At 44.7% G+C, this 13,261-nt stretch overlaps 1 protein-coding gene across 4 annotated transcripts in view; it reads right to left on the reverse strand.

Annotated features, from left to right (window-relative positions):
* LOC139433840 (uncharacterized) overlaps positions 1–13,261 on the reverse strand; it is a 36,525-nt gene that overhangs the window by 12,962 nt on the left and 10,302 nt on the right. The window contains exons 1-3 of one of the 4 annotated variants that reach the window (XR_011643241.1): positions 6,229–6,738; positions 4,665–4,806; positions 3,086–3,150 (exon numbers count right to left, since the gene is read on the reverse strand). The exons of 1 other annotated variant lie outside the window; for it this stretch is intronic. The gene's annotated coding sequence lies outside the window, so the exon portion shown is untranslated. Of the gene's footprint in view, positions 1–3,085; positions 3,151–4,664; positions 4,807–6,228; positions 6,739–13,261 lie in introns of those variants that run through there. 2 more of the 4 variants (XM_071203270.1, XR_011643242.1) reach the window with 2 other exon arrangements.

Below are 13,261 nucleotides of genomic sequence, written 5' to 3' on the forward strand. Positions count from 1 at the left end.
CTACCGAGCCCGGCGTACTTCGTTTGGAGAAATTTCTAGGCTGCACATGTGTAGACTCCGCGGTCTTAAAATCCCCACAATGCTTTGCGCATGGACCAATTTCCCCAAATCTGTGATGGAAAATGCAAGGCGGGGCCTCTCATATGACGCACACCTGCACACTTCCTCGCCTGTTCTACTCTTCGTTTTCCGAATGCCAGGAAGTATTCTTGCCTCGCTTCTGAAGCAAGACGCTCGGAAGACATGTGCTACCTAGCAAGCGTACTCGACATTGAGAAACACCACGTGTCTCTCTGTGTTTTCCTCCTGTCTGATGACCTGGTTGTGTTCACCTGGTGCTTCTGTGTTTCTCCTCCTTCCCCACCTGGGTCTTGTCTTGGTGATCACACTTGCTGGTATTTAAATTCTGTTGGTGTTTCAGTTGTTGGGAGATCCTTGTCGAAGTCGAATGTGTTCACTAGGGAGTGAGTGCTCTGTATGTTAAAGACTTGAAATAAAGGTATCTTCGGTTAGACCCTCGATCTGTCCTGCATGTGGGTCCTGCCTGATTCCCTCTCCCTGACGCAGGTGGAGATATAATCCCTCCACCTGGTTCTGGGTTTGCATCGCGTCTCCTTCCAGATTGACATCCCCGAAAAACATCTCTAGGCCACGAAATGTGAAGTGTGGGGCCCTCTGCTGAAACGGTTTCCTCCGCGACCCGACTTCTGGGAAGCGGTTGAAGATGGAAGGATAGCATCGGTGCAATATAAGTGCACAAAACAGGAAACGGATGTCGCCCAGGTGGAAGGGGTGGGAATCACCAGGCTCCCCACGATATGATACTATCGCGATACTTAAGCCACAATACCAAAGTATTGCGATTCTACGATATATTGCGATATAGATAATATGTACATCTTTGTTTTGACTAACTTCCTGCCAATCCCACTGACGTTACCCATGGCCATGAAAAAGCCCAGCACCATAGTGGTTTGAAAAAGCAATTGTTACCAAAACTTTTATTTGGATTTACAATATGAATAGTTTATATAATAAAATATCGATACTTGGTGTCCGTGTATCGATACAATATCGCAAAGTATCGCGATACTATGCTGTATCGATTATTTCCCCCACCCCTACCAGGTGGCATCCTAACCTCCCCGAACCACCTCAACTGGTTCCTTTCTTCTCCGAATCTCTCCGCGGATGACTGAACTTCTCACCTTATCCCTAACGGCCCCTACACACGGCGGCGTGCGTTGTCGCTTGCCGGCGGGGGGGGCTGAAACTCGACCAACAACCAATCACATGCATCTCCCGCCCCAGACACACAAGCACGCGGTTTGATTGGCTAGAGCTTGTACTGGCATATGATTCGATTGGCTCCGTCGAGGCGTCAAAAGTAGAACATTGCTCTACTTTTGCAGCGAGCACCGCGAGAGAAGCTACGCTTTGCTCCCACAATGCAGTGCGGCGAATCGTGACGTCACCCCATTCAAAGTGAATGGGCAGAAGCGGCAGCGCACGCCGCCGTGTGTAGGGGCCGTGAGAGAGTTACCAGCCGCTCTCCGGAGAAAACCCATTTTGACTTCTTGTATTCGAGGTTGTTCCGGTCGTGTCCCCTCCTTCCTGACCAGGGGAGACCAGACATGCGGGACCAGTAGGTGTTTGCGCCTGGTTTTAAAAGTGGACAGATTTTGAGACATGGTGATCACATCACTTCATTTACCTCAGATATGTTAAGCGATTTCTTAATAGCCTAAGATTAATTAAGTGATAGTATTATTTATGATTCTGCATCTTCGTTGTAATTGTCATTGCCAGTGATTGAAGCTCTACAGTGAAAATAGATAGTCTAGTTTTGTTTCTATGGTTATCTCCCATGCTAGCGTGCGCCTATCAGCACAGCTGTCATCTGATTGGTTGGTAAACAAGGTCAAAGTTGAAGTAATTAAAACTTTGAGCGCATGGCAACAACGTCAACGCAGAGTCGTGTTTAGTCAGTCAGGGCTTTTTAATGCAGACTTTTATTAGAATGATCTTTCCTCTGAAATGAACCTGACAACACATTCATGTGAGCGCCCTATTTTTAGGAGAGAAGACTGAATCTCTTCCTACTTAGACGTGTATCAAACTGCATGTTGCCTCAAAGTGCACCCACATACTTGCCGTCTTTTCAAAAGTAGACCAGTTTGACTTTTCTGGAGCAACCCCACCGCAGCTAATTTAATTTTTTATATAATTGATTACCGCAATCGCAAGCTTACATGTCATGCCTTACTCATCCCTATCTCCTCCTCCTCCTCCCCCCTCCTCCTCCTCCTCCTCCTCCTCCTCCTCTGCTTCCTGACTGCAGAGAGAGGAGGGTTTGCATGGATTATGTTTTCTTTTGTTCTTTGCTGTCGGCTCATTGTCAAAAAGAAAAGGGGAAGTGGGCGCTTAGTGGGGGGGGGGGCCGTGGGAAGGTAGAGGATGAGAGGGTCCTGATGTGACATCCGTCCTGACTGGAGGTAGATATTGGAGGATTCACCCACCTCTAAAACCCTGACACCCCCCCCACCTTCCTCTTTGTGCATTGTTATCTTTTATTTTCTCTCAAGCCAGGTGCTTATATCCAGCATTCAGCGCATCTTATCTTTCCCCCACCCGCCGATCCTGCTTATCTCCCACACCGCCACCACAACTCACACTTTGACACATGGACACACACATTCCTTCAACCTGTCTTCCCCCTCCTCCTGCTGCCTCCACATCTCCATCTTTCCCTTCCTCTGCGGGACCGCTGGAGGCAGCTGGCGGCCGTGACCTATCCTATCACTGATCTGGAGTCAGCCCTGACACGGCAGGCAGGCAGGCAGACAGACAGGCAGGCAGACAGACGGACAGACACACATACAGACAGACAGGCAGACAGACAGGCAGACAGACAGACAGACAGACAGACACACAGACAGACAGACAGAGAGACAGACAGACAGTGAAGCGAGGAGCTCATCAACTCCAGATCTCTATCTCAGGCTTAATCCGGATGCCACTGTAGCAGCCAAGAGGCGCAACAGACGGATCAATTCAGCTTAAAAAGTCAAGTTTCTACGAAGCGTATCCGGCACTTTATGACCTCCCCTGTTCATTTTGAGCATTCAGGCAGCAGCCGACACTCCAACACTGAAACACATGAGCACATACTGCAGTTTGAAAAGCAGAAATAAAATACGAGCTGACAGAAAATGCCACGTTTTAGTTTAACACACACAGCTAAGCTCACACACATTATTTTATGAACATAAAGGTTCACCTGCTGAATTAGAAACAGATCAGATGAAAGTGGAAACCATGAAGCAGGTTCAGGCGGTAGAAGTATCCACTCTGAAAGTATTTTCCGGCAGAACAGAACAGCTCAGAGAGAAGAGAGAACATCTGATCCCTTACAACAAACGCTTCTTTTAGCGTTGTGACTAACACTTGCTTGTTATCGCCAATATTTAGAACTTTAACAGTAATATAATTACGTCTTTTTTTATGTAACTGTAAGGGAATCAATTAAATGTTTTGTATCCTGATTGCGTAATCCCATTACATGTAACCCATTACCCCTAAACCTGATTACGGCAAGATGCACCGACACTGTGACGCCCTTTCGTCCTGACGACTCCGACACCCAGCCGTGTCTTCATAATAGATTAATAAAGCTTAAGTGTGTTGAAATCACGGCTTTGTAAATGTTGTCCTTGCTAACAGGGACGTTTATTGGCTTGCTTGTCTTGGCGTACATTAATTGTGTGGGGTATGGCAATGTGTCGATGTTCATACTTTGACAGAACTCAATATAAATCCACTGGTACATTTAAAAAAAAAAAAAAAAAAAAAGGTAGTGCCAGTGTTGTCGCTGCTGGCTGAAACAGAGGGGGGGGAGGGGGTTTCGGAGCGAGGTTGGCGACGCTGCGCGAGCCGAGTTCTCCATCCTGATTTAGATCTATTTCTGTTCGTCCTCCGACCCCGCCGGGAAATATTTAAATCTGCATGGAATGTGTGTGTGACAGAGAGAGAGAGAAAGTAGAGCTAACTCGTGTGTCTCTATATTCTGTTGCCTGGCTGTGGGAGAATTTGCATTTGGCACACGGCTTTTGGTGGCGGGGGTTTTCTCTTCTTCAGGCATGCCAATTATAAGTCACTGAAGTCGAATCAAACAGAATGGGGAAGGAGGAAGATCGAGTAAGAAAGAGAAAGATGGAGAAGAGGGAAATAAAACAAAGGGGGAAGTGTTTGCAGGCTCAACGTGAACCCGCGGGGAGTAAAGACTCGAGCCGTGGTCAGTAATTCATAAGCAGAGCACGTACGGACTGAGCCAAGCTTACCCTCTGGCCACACACACACACACACACACACACACACACACACACACACACACACACACACACACCACACACGCACACACACGCCACATTTTCAGCTCCATATCATCCTCCATCCATTCAAATGTCACCGGCAGCACCTTTGACCCCGTTACCGCACAAACACACACAGAAATTCCCACACACGCACACACACACACACACACACACACGTCCTACCTTAATGTCCCCATAATTGAAAAAGACACACCAATCTCCCACTTTAAAAAGAAACTAAATCACATCTTAAAGTGTCTTTCTTCAGATGAAAAGGTGACACACACTCACCTCGGAGTGGATCCCGGTGCTTCTGCTTCCGCTGCCGCTGCCGAAAAGACCGGCCTGGAACCTCCACCCTCGCACACACGTGCACGCTCACACTCGGAGGACGAGGTGTGTGCGAGGACAATGAGACTTGGTCTGGATGGAGCTGAGCGGTGGTAGTAGTAGGAGGAGGACGAGAAGGAGGGAGGAGGAGGGAGGAGAGGGAGGAGAGGGAGGAGGGAGATGTGTGGTTGGGCGGGAAGGTAAAGAGGAAAGGGAGGGAGGGAAGGAGAGAGAGAGATGAATACAGCAGAAGAAGAAAAGACTGGAAAAAAAACGTGAAAAGGGTCCCACTATAGCGGAGTCCCTCTTGTTCCATTTGTGTGTGTGTGTGTGTGTGTGTGTGTGTGTGTGTGTGTGTGTCTCCTGTTCGTCTCTTGAGACTTGGCGCCCTGCCTCAAAAGCAGAAAGTGTAGCGAGAGCAGCCTTACACCTTTTCTGAGTGTGTGTGTGTGTGTGTGTGTGTGTGTGTGTGTGTGTGTGTGTGTGTGTGTGTGTGTGTGTGTGTGTGTGCGTGTGTGTGTGTGTGTGTGTGTGTGTCCTCCACTCAATCAGCTCCCCAGTGTTACACATCTCACGTCTCCTTGTCTCAGAGGCTCCTCAAGCCTCCTCTCCATCTCTCTCCCTCTCTGCGGGGAAATACCTCTGCTACTAATCTCTCAACCAATCCGGCTATTTCTCTTTTCTTTTGCTTTCTTCTCGCTGAGCCGGTTGTGCATTATCAAACCTTTTTATGTCTATGATTGAATCCTAAAGCCTTAAGACTCTGCCACAACGGTAGGGACATTTCAACTTGAAACATGAAATGAAAAGTCTCGCCGTTTGTGACCAAAGATAAGATCTAAGGCATTTCATGTCCGTCTCTTCGAGCTTCATTCGTGGCTAAATACCAATGACTTGCTTTTTGAAGTTACATTTTTTGCCAACAACGAAAAGACCGATACCTAACTCATCAGATCATTAAATGTGCATTCATCCGCCGCTGGAAATAGTCTCACCCTTTTAGGGAGACTTTGCTAAACTATATCGATACCTTATAACACTAGGTTTGGTGAACATTTAGTAAAAACGAGTTCTTTTTTTCTTTAAAGAATACACACCAACAGCAAAGAATGACATACACAAAACAGCACAATACACATTGAGCTCCAGGTGTGTGTGTGTGTGTGTGTGTGTGTGTGTGTGTGTGTGTGTGTGTGTGTGTGCACGCGGCTCAGCCACAGAGAAGCCAATCTCCACATCCAATTATTTGCTTCTCAAAGGCAGACAGACGGAGAGAGGGGAAGAAACAGAGCGACGCAGAGAGACGGAGTTACAGAGAAGAGGCTCTTTGAGGGTCTGCTTTGGGGGGAATTAATTAGAATGAAAAGAACCGGAGAGAGAATAGTCTCTTCTCCGCTCTGAGTCCGGAGAACAGTTTGTCAAAAGTCCCCAAAGCAGAGCCTGTGGACACAACTCAGCAGAGAGAGGAGATCAAAAGGGACAGAAACGAGTGTTATGTATGGTCTTTCTTTCTGTGTCTCCGTACCCTCCGGAGGCGAGGCTGGCTGTCCTTCCTCCTCCTTTTGATCTTCTGTCAGTCGTCCTTTCTTCCTCCGCGTTCCCTTCGCCGTCCGGGATATTCCATCAAAGCAGAGTCAAGGTGGATGGAGGCATGGCTGAGCTGCAAACACGCTCCAGCTTTCAACTCTTTTCCCTCCGTTTTCTCTTCTTACTTTTGTCGGTCGGAGCATTTTTCTTTTCTTTGCTTCCCGGTAGCGGTGACACGGAGCGTGGGGGGGACGGAGAGGAAGACTTAGGGTGAGCAACAAAAAAAAGGAGGGAAAAGAACAAGCGTAGGGGTAGATGGAGAGGAGAGCGGGAAATGACGGGAAGAGGCAGGTGGATGTATGGGTAGTGACACATCGCGGAGGTGCGTGTGTGTGTGTGTGAGTGTGTGTGAGTGTGTCAGAGCACGGGGGCCGTCCTTCCAGCCGACACACCACCAACGAGGAAGAGGTGGAGGAGGAATGGATGAGGGGAGTAGATAAAGCAAAAGCATGCCTTACACACACATTCACACACACACACACACACACACACACACACTTCATCATTCATTATCATTCACTGGATTTCTCCATGACACGCATGGCTAACCTACTCACGGAGACGGAGGAGGAGGAGGAGGAGGAGGAGGAGGAGGAGGAGGAGGAGGAGGAGGAGGAGGAGGAGGAGGAGGGTGTAGCAGGTGTCTACGTCTATTGTTCCCCGTCCAATGTGTGTGTCCAAAACTGAGTGTTTGGGTTTTTTTCTGGTGGCGAAGTAACTGAAACAAATGCGTCTGTTTCTAAAGAAAGCTCCGTTTCTATATTAAGACTCAAACTACAAATACATCGAAAAGACGAGATCTCGCAATGATGCCGTTTTCCCTGAAAGACTCCTCTGCAGAAGTAGTTCAAGTGTCTGGAATAGAATTTAGATCGTTATGACACATCCGACTCAAATTATTTATTTCCACGGATTCGTCTCGATAACTTGTTGAGGACATTTTGAGGTTTTGGTTGATGTAAAAAAACAGTCTTGGCTTTTTGCTTTTTTTTCTTGAACTTTTTTCCTCGTCGTCGTAGCTTGTTGTCCAATGGCAATGGTGGTCCTAAGGTGCGGCAAGGGGTACAGTGTCCCCAACATATTAAGCCCGGATCGCACTCTTTGAATAACTTTGGCTAAGAAATCCACTGCAAACTTTAAAGACCTTTTCTCATAATTGTCTCCTGATAACAGTCATCATGTCATGTGACACATTTTGCTGTGTTTCTTAGAACTAAAACGATAAGGATATCAATAGAAAGCTACGAATTGCCTCTTTCCAACAGGGTATACAACTCACAATATGTTTTAGAGTCAAAGTGACAGATTTTGATAGAGCAAGTCACAAATACAGAAGTACACCGAGGAGCTGATTGGCCTATCTTTGTTAGGTTTGAAACACAATAATACAGCTTGCCTGGGACCGTCCAAAGTTTCCAAGGCACATTCAATGCCGTTTTCCGTTCATCCACCTAATGTCCTCTGACTTTCCATCCTTTCCTCCATCTCCTGACAGTCCTATCCATCTAAACCCCAACACTTTCCCTCAGCAGCCCTACTATTAACGATCCGCCCTTTCCCACACACTCCTTACCAGTTTGTCAAAGTCGCCATGTCAAGGTCACGATGACCACACACGGAGCCGGCCCGACCCATTAAGCGACATAAGCGACCGCTTAGGGCCCCGCAGCCACCAAGGGGCCGCCGAGCAACACAAAAAAAAAAAAATCTCAGTACACCGTCGCCGTGATAAGTATGTTTAATTAATTGTGTTAGTATGCCTAGATTGCCTACTCTCAAAGTCATGTATTATATTATTGAGTCAATAATATAATACATTAACTGTGCTTTACCTGAACCTCATCATGACACAAGAGAGGACGGCAAGAATGTAATTTCCCGTGTTCAGTGAATGCGACCGAGGCAAGACACCAGATCAACCAGAGAGTTCAAAGGAAATAAACATCTGTCTTATTGGCTGACAGGTACCTCTCCTGTGAGCTGTGACAATGTTTAAAATAAACTGTCAGTGGACTCAGAGCTTTTGAAGATGGACATAAGAAAACATTTTCTTAAAAAAGACGACAATTCTCAAGTGGTGGCTCACACAACAACCCCAGAGCCACCACCTGAGCCAGGTGAACAAGGTATGTAAATGTCAGTAAACTTCCAAGTTATGCAAACGTGTAAGCAAAGCATAAATTACAGCTACGTTGACGTTACTTTGAATCGCGGGGGTAAGCTAAACCGTTAGCAAGTAGCTATAGCTAGCCAGATATATTAAATAAACACTTTGTCATACAATCTAAATGTTATGTTTTTTAGCGTTACCTGGTGATTTCAAAGAAAGCTCTCTGGGAAATGTTGACATACTGTTCGACATGAAGCTAGAAGCTACCTTGCAGTACACAGTTGATCCGGAGTCCTGTCAGTTAAAGTGTTTCATAGTTAGCTTAGCTAAGCTCAACCTCGCACTGAAATATATGGATGTTATGTGACAGTATTTCTGAGAAATAGTCAGCTGAAATGGTGGCATAGTTGCCACTGCTTTACGTGTCGACAGCATGTTTGAACGTATTAGCAGCAGTAAATGTGGCTGACGTTGCCATAACAACACCTGAACTTAAATGTGCAACCTCTTTTTGTGACAGATTTTTCCAAGAAATTATAATTCTTCTGAATGATATTCCTATTGACAGCTAGTTTCTACGTGAACATTATGAGATGGACAGCCAGAGAGAATAAATGAAAAACAGTTATGAAATACTATATGACAAAACAAGAATACAGTTTAAGTGTTTTGTAAAATATCCATAAAGAAAAATCTGTTTACAGTTCTGTTTCAAATGGGTGTTGAGATGTATCCATATCTCTTAATGTTGCTCTCAAAGTGCACCAGATTAATGCTTTTAACTTCAATATGTAAACTAAAATCTTCCCGGGGGAGCATGCCTCCGGACCCCCCCCCCCCAGAGGAGGTGAGGTCCACGGTGTTTACATGCTTATTTATACAATATGTGTGCTTATGCTAACATCATAAGACAAAAGTTGGTTCTGTGTTGTGTGGAGTGAGAACGCGCTAGAGTGAGGGGGGCCCCCAGGGCAAAGCTCGCTTAGGGCCCCCAATAGTCTAGGGCCGGCCCTGACCATATCACCAGGGATAAGGGGGTAAAAAGGTTCTCATGAACTAATTTTAGTTCCGTTTCAGTTCATCGGAACTAAAGTAGGAAAAGTACTGTGGTGTGAACGCGCCTATCATGATGAAATTCCTCAAGATGTGTTCATCGCTCCACAAACAACTGGCATTCAAAGGACATTGTATTAGCTCTGCATTGATTCCTTAGTGGTTGTAGTACATGTTTACAATTGAGAGTGATTAAATGAGTAGTTCAAAGTAAAGCGAGGTTGTAATCTCACTAGATGTTATTTGTTTTAATGAAACAGTGTTTAGTTTTTCGTGTTGCTCATACTTGCCGTGAACTCTGCTGCTGCAACAATTACGTTTGCCCACACAGCGATCATTAGAGACTAATTTAACTTTAACATGTAATCAGGGAAATGAAAATGTGTTCCGTTTAAAGCATTTCAAGTCTCCTCGAGCTAATGAGTCATTAAGGTCAAATCCAAGGGAAGTGTGGAGCCAGCTTCATTGTTCACCTAACTCGCAGCATACACTATATACAAGTCCAAGATGTAATATGTTAAGTCATAATAGTGGTATTCATAGTTGAGGAGTATTAATAGATCAATGAGTAACCAGATATCGAGGAGGTTAGACAAACGATGTGCCAAGGTTGAGTGATTCAGGTAATTCAAAAATATTATTCACATTCATGTTTGAGCTGGGTCAGAAATACTCATGGATCACCCACTACAAAACAGGCTTTTTGTTATGAAATGTACTTTCATAATTGCAAAACAGAGTGCAAAGTGTTTAGTGTCTTTATAACACTTTAAATAAATGAAAATATAAAGTATGTAGGTCTACTTGTGGCTGTGGTCGTCTTTCAACCAGAAGGTTGTGGGTTCGATCCCAGCCCATGCAGTCAACATGTCGATGTATCCTTGGGCAAGATACTTATCCCTGAGTTGCTCCCGATGGCATGGCCAACGGTGTGTGTGAATGTTTGTAGGGTACAATGCTGTGTAATGGGTGAACGACATGTAGTATGTAAGGTGCTTTGAGGGGTCTTAAAGACTGGAAAAACCGCTATATAAGTACAGTCCATTTACCATTTACTTCAACAAACCAAAAACTCTTGAAGCATGTGTTTTATGTGCAAAAAAATTGACTTGGTTTAACAAACAGTAATTGCAATGTTTATACCGTCAAATCTCCGCAAAATAAGAAGCATCCTTGCATATAACTGATTCAAGAAACGTGCGGTCAGGGGAAGCAGAGACGTTTAAAACTAAGACAAAATAACTTTTACAACAATGTCACTGATATCTTTGTCGAGAAGGAGAGGCGATAGGACTTAAAGGTGGGGTAGGTAAGTTTGAGAAACCGGCTCGAGATACACTTTTTGTTATGTTTCATGGAATGCTCTTAACATCCGATAGCAATGAATATCTGAAGTGCTTTGACAACAAATGCATAACAAAATCTCATCTGTGGAAGCCGTGGCGCTGTAAAAAGCACGACCAATCATCTGAGCCGGCTAAAGTAACTGGATGGCCTACCTGCCTGTCAGCCTTCCACCGGGGCACAAACGTATCTCGTGCCCTCATTGGTCATGTGCGCGTTCGTGTGTGTTGGAGGAGGGGCTCTGTGAGGAAGTGGCAGATTTGTTTTCCGGCTGTGTATTTTCAAATCCTAGCGCACTCGAGCCGGTTTCTCCAAAATGACCTACCCCACCTTTAATCTACAAGTTAAAGTAAGACCATGCAATATAAATGTTCATTTCACGCGTGTTTTAAAGAATGCAGATATGAAATATGTAACATCCGACCCTTCACCCAATAAGCTATCTCTATGGGGTTCATATGTGTGTGAGTCTCTGATATCAACCAGTGCCTCTCGATCCATTGCATGTCATTGATTTATGATTGTGGTAGTAGCGTCCGTGTCTAGAAGAGTTGTAGTGAGATAAAGTAGTATTTACTGTCACTCAAAGGTCATTCACAAACATGCCAACAATACTGTGCACAGTGTGAATTAGCCAAGTCATCTCGAGTGATAAATCCAGAAGAGCAACGAGTGAAAAAACCTCACTACTGTCCAATGTCAGCCACGTGCCCTGATGGCTATTCCTGCTCAGATGAATTGAGTAGTCTGGCATCAGATATCAAGTTAAAATACATTTGTCTACGTAACTTAGTCCCTATTCCACCAAGGTTCCTACCCTGGTCCATAAGGCAGCCAAATCCTCATAACGTATTGGACGTAATTGGACTTGTCTACTCTAAGCTATTCCTTAAGTTACATTGCATTCCTTGTGTTGGATTATCATAGGAGGTTTTGGCATATCGACAGAGTGGGAGATTTTCCTAACATCCTGCATGGTTTTTACCGAACGTTCAGCCATATGAGGAGGGGGATCTCAAGATGGATCCTCTCCCAGGGATTTGATCACTTTCCGTGATTAACTAAGGTTTTTGGAAAGACTCTCCAGGTCTTCTTGACGAGCTTGCGCCAGATCAGGACATGTTGCTGTTGTGGTTCAAAGCCCAGTGAGAAAGGGGTTAGGGTTAGGGTTAGGGGCAACAAATTGTGTTCTTGTCCTGAACTTCTCTTAGTTTTTTCGATGAAGTTTGCACATGAGAATGTTCCATGTCGGGTGTGGATTCAAACCTAATGAATACTGTTTATGAGTAGGTGCACGTTCATAAGATTAGCATAATGTCGCTGCAGGCTTCAAAAACGCTGTGGAGGGGGGGGCCAACGAATGTGATGAATGGTGGAGAAGAATGTATTCAGGCAGAAGAAGTTGCTGTGCTTTCGGATAAGAACGAAAGGAGCCCCCAAAGAAGTTTCTAATCATTAAAAAGGGTATTAAGTATGCCGAACACTACAATCTCCATCGGGAGCTGTGTCTGTTTGATCAGCCCTTTCATTTCAGCTGAGCTTAAAGAGGCCCTCGTCGAGGTGTTTCCTTTTCTGTAATGTGTTGTATACGTTTTTAGTGCATGTAAATGGTCTGCAAAGGCCAAAATCCAGACAGTAATATCGTGATGAAAAGAATATTTCAGCTTTCAACACTTTCAAAAAAACAGCAAGAAAAACATGATGGTAAAAAAAAGGTTTTTGCTGCCGTCACATATTATCTAATAATCTAAAGTATTACAGTGCAAAATCCCCAGAACAAAGATAGCTCTTATAATAAATGATTGTACACTTTTAGACTGCAGTTAGGAGTTTATTTTTAAGTCATAGTTTATGTTACTGCCTATACAAAGGGTACAAAATAGAGGTGAACCTTATAGTTGGCCATGGTTGTGACTGAAATGGAGCAGACATTTATTCTGGGATTGTTCCTTTTTCCCACTTACCATTGTTTTCCCAGTCTTTGCACTTTTACACTTTGTACTTTTCTGAACTCCTGTTGTTAAGTTTGTTCTTTTCTTAATGAGGCTTTGGTGGGTGGTTTCCCTTGTGCTTAGTGTGGGTTTAGGGCAGCGGGGGGCCGTTTTCATTTACTGTTTAATCATGTAGGCGTTGCAAAGCTCCCTGAGAGTACAACAGTTGGTCAGAGCTATACGATAATGCTTCACTTCCTCCACTGCAGACAGCTTTCAGTTTCTCACTAAGGTGATGGTGGACTTACAGACCCTTTGAAACACTTTCATCATATTCTGCTGATGTTCAGGTGTATATCAGTATGTAGTTTCTCTACTTTAAAGAGTCCTCTCCTGCTGCTGTTCAGATGTATATCAGTATGTAGTGTCTCTACTTTAAAGAGTCCTCTCCTGCTGATGTTCAGGTGTATAGCAGTATGTAGTGTCTCTACTTTAAAGAGTCCTCTCCTGCTGATGTTCAGGTGTATATCAGT

The sequence above is a fragment of the Pseudochaenichthys georgianus genome, chromosome 5, assembly GCF_902827115.2.
Source record: "Pseudochaenichthys georgianus chromosome 5, fPseGeo1.2, whole genome shotgun sequence".
In the NCBI taxonomy this organism is placed as follows: domain Eukaryota; kingdom Metazoa; phylum Chordata; class Actinopteri; order Perciformes; family Channichthyidae; genus Pseudochaenichthys; species Pseudochaenichthys georgianus.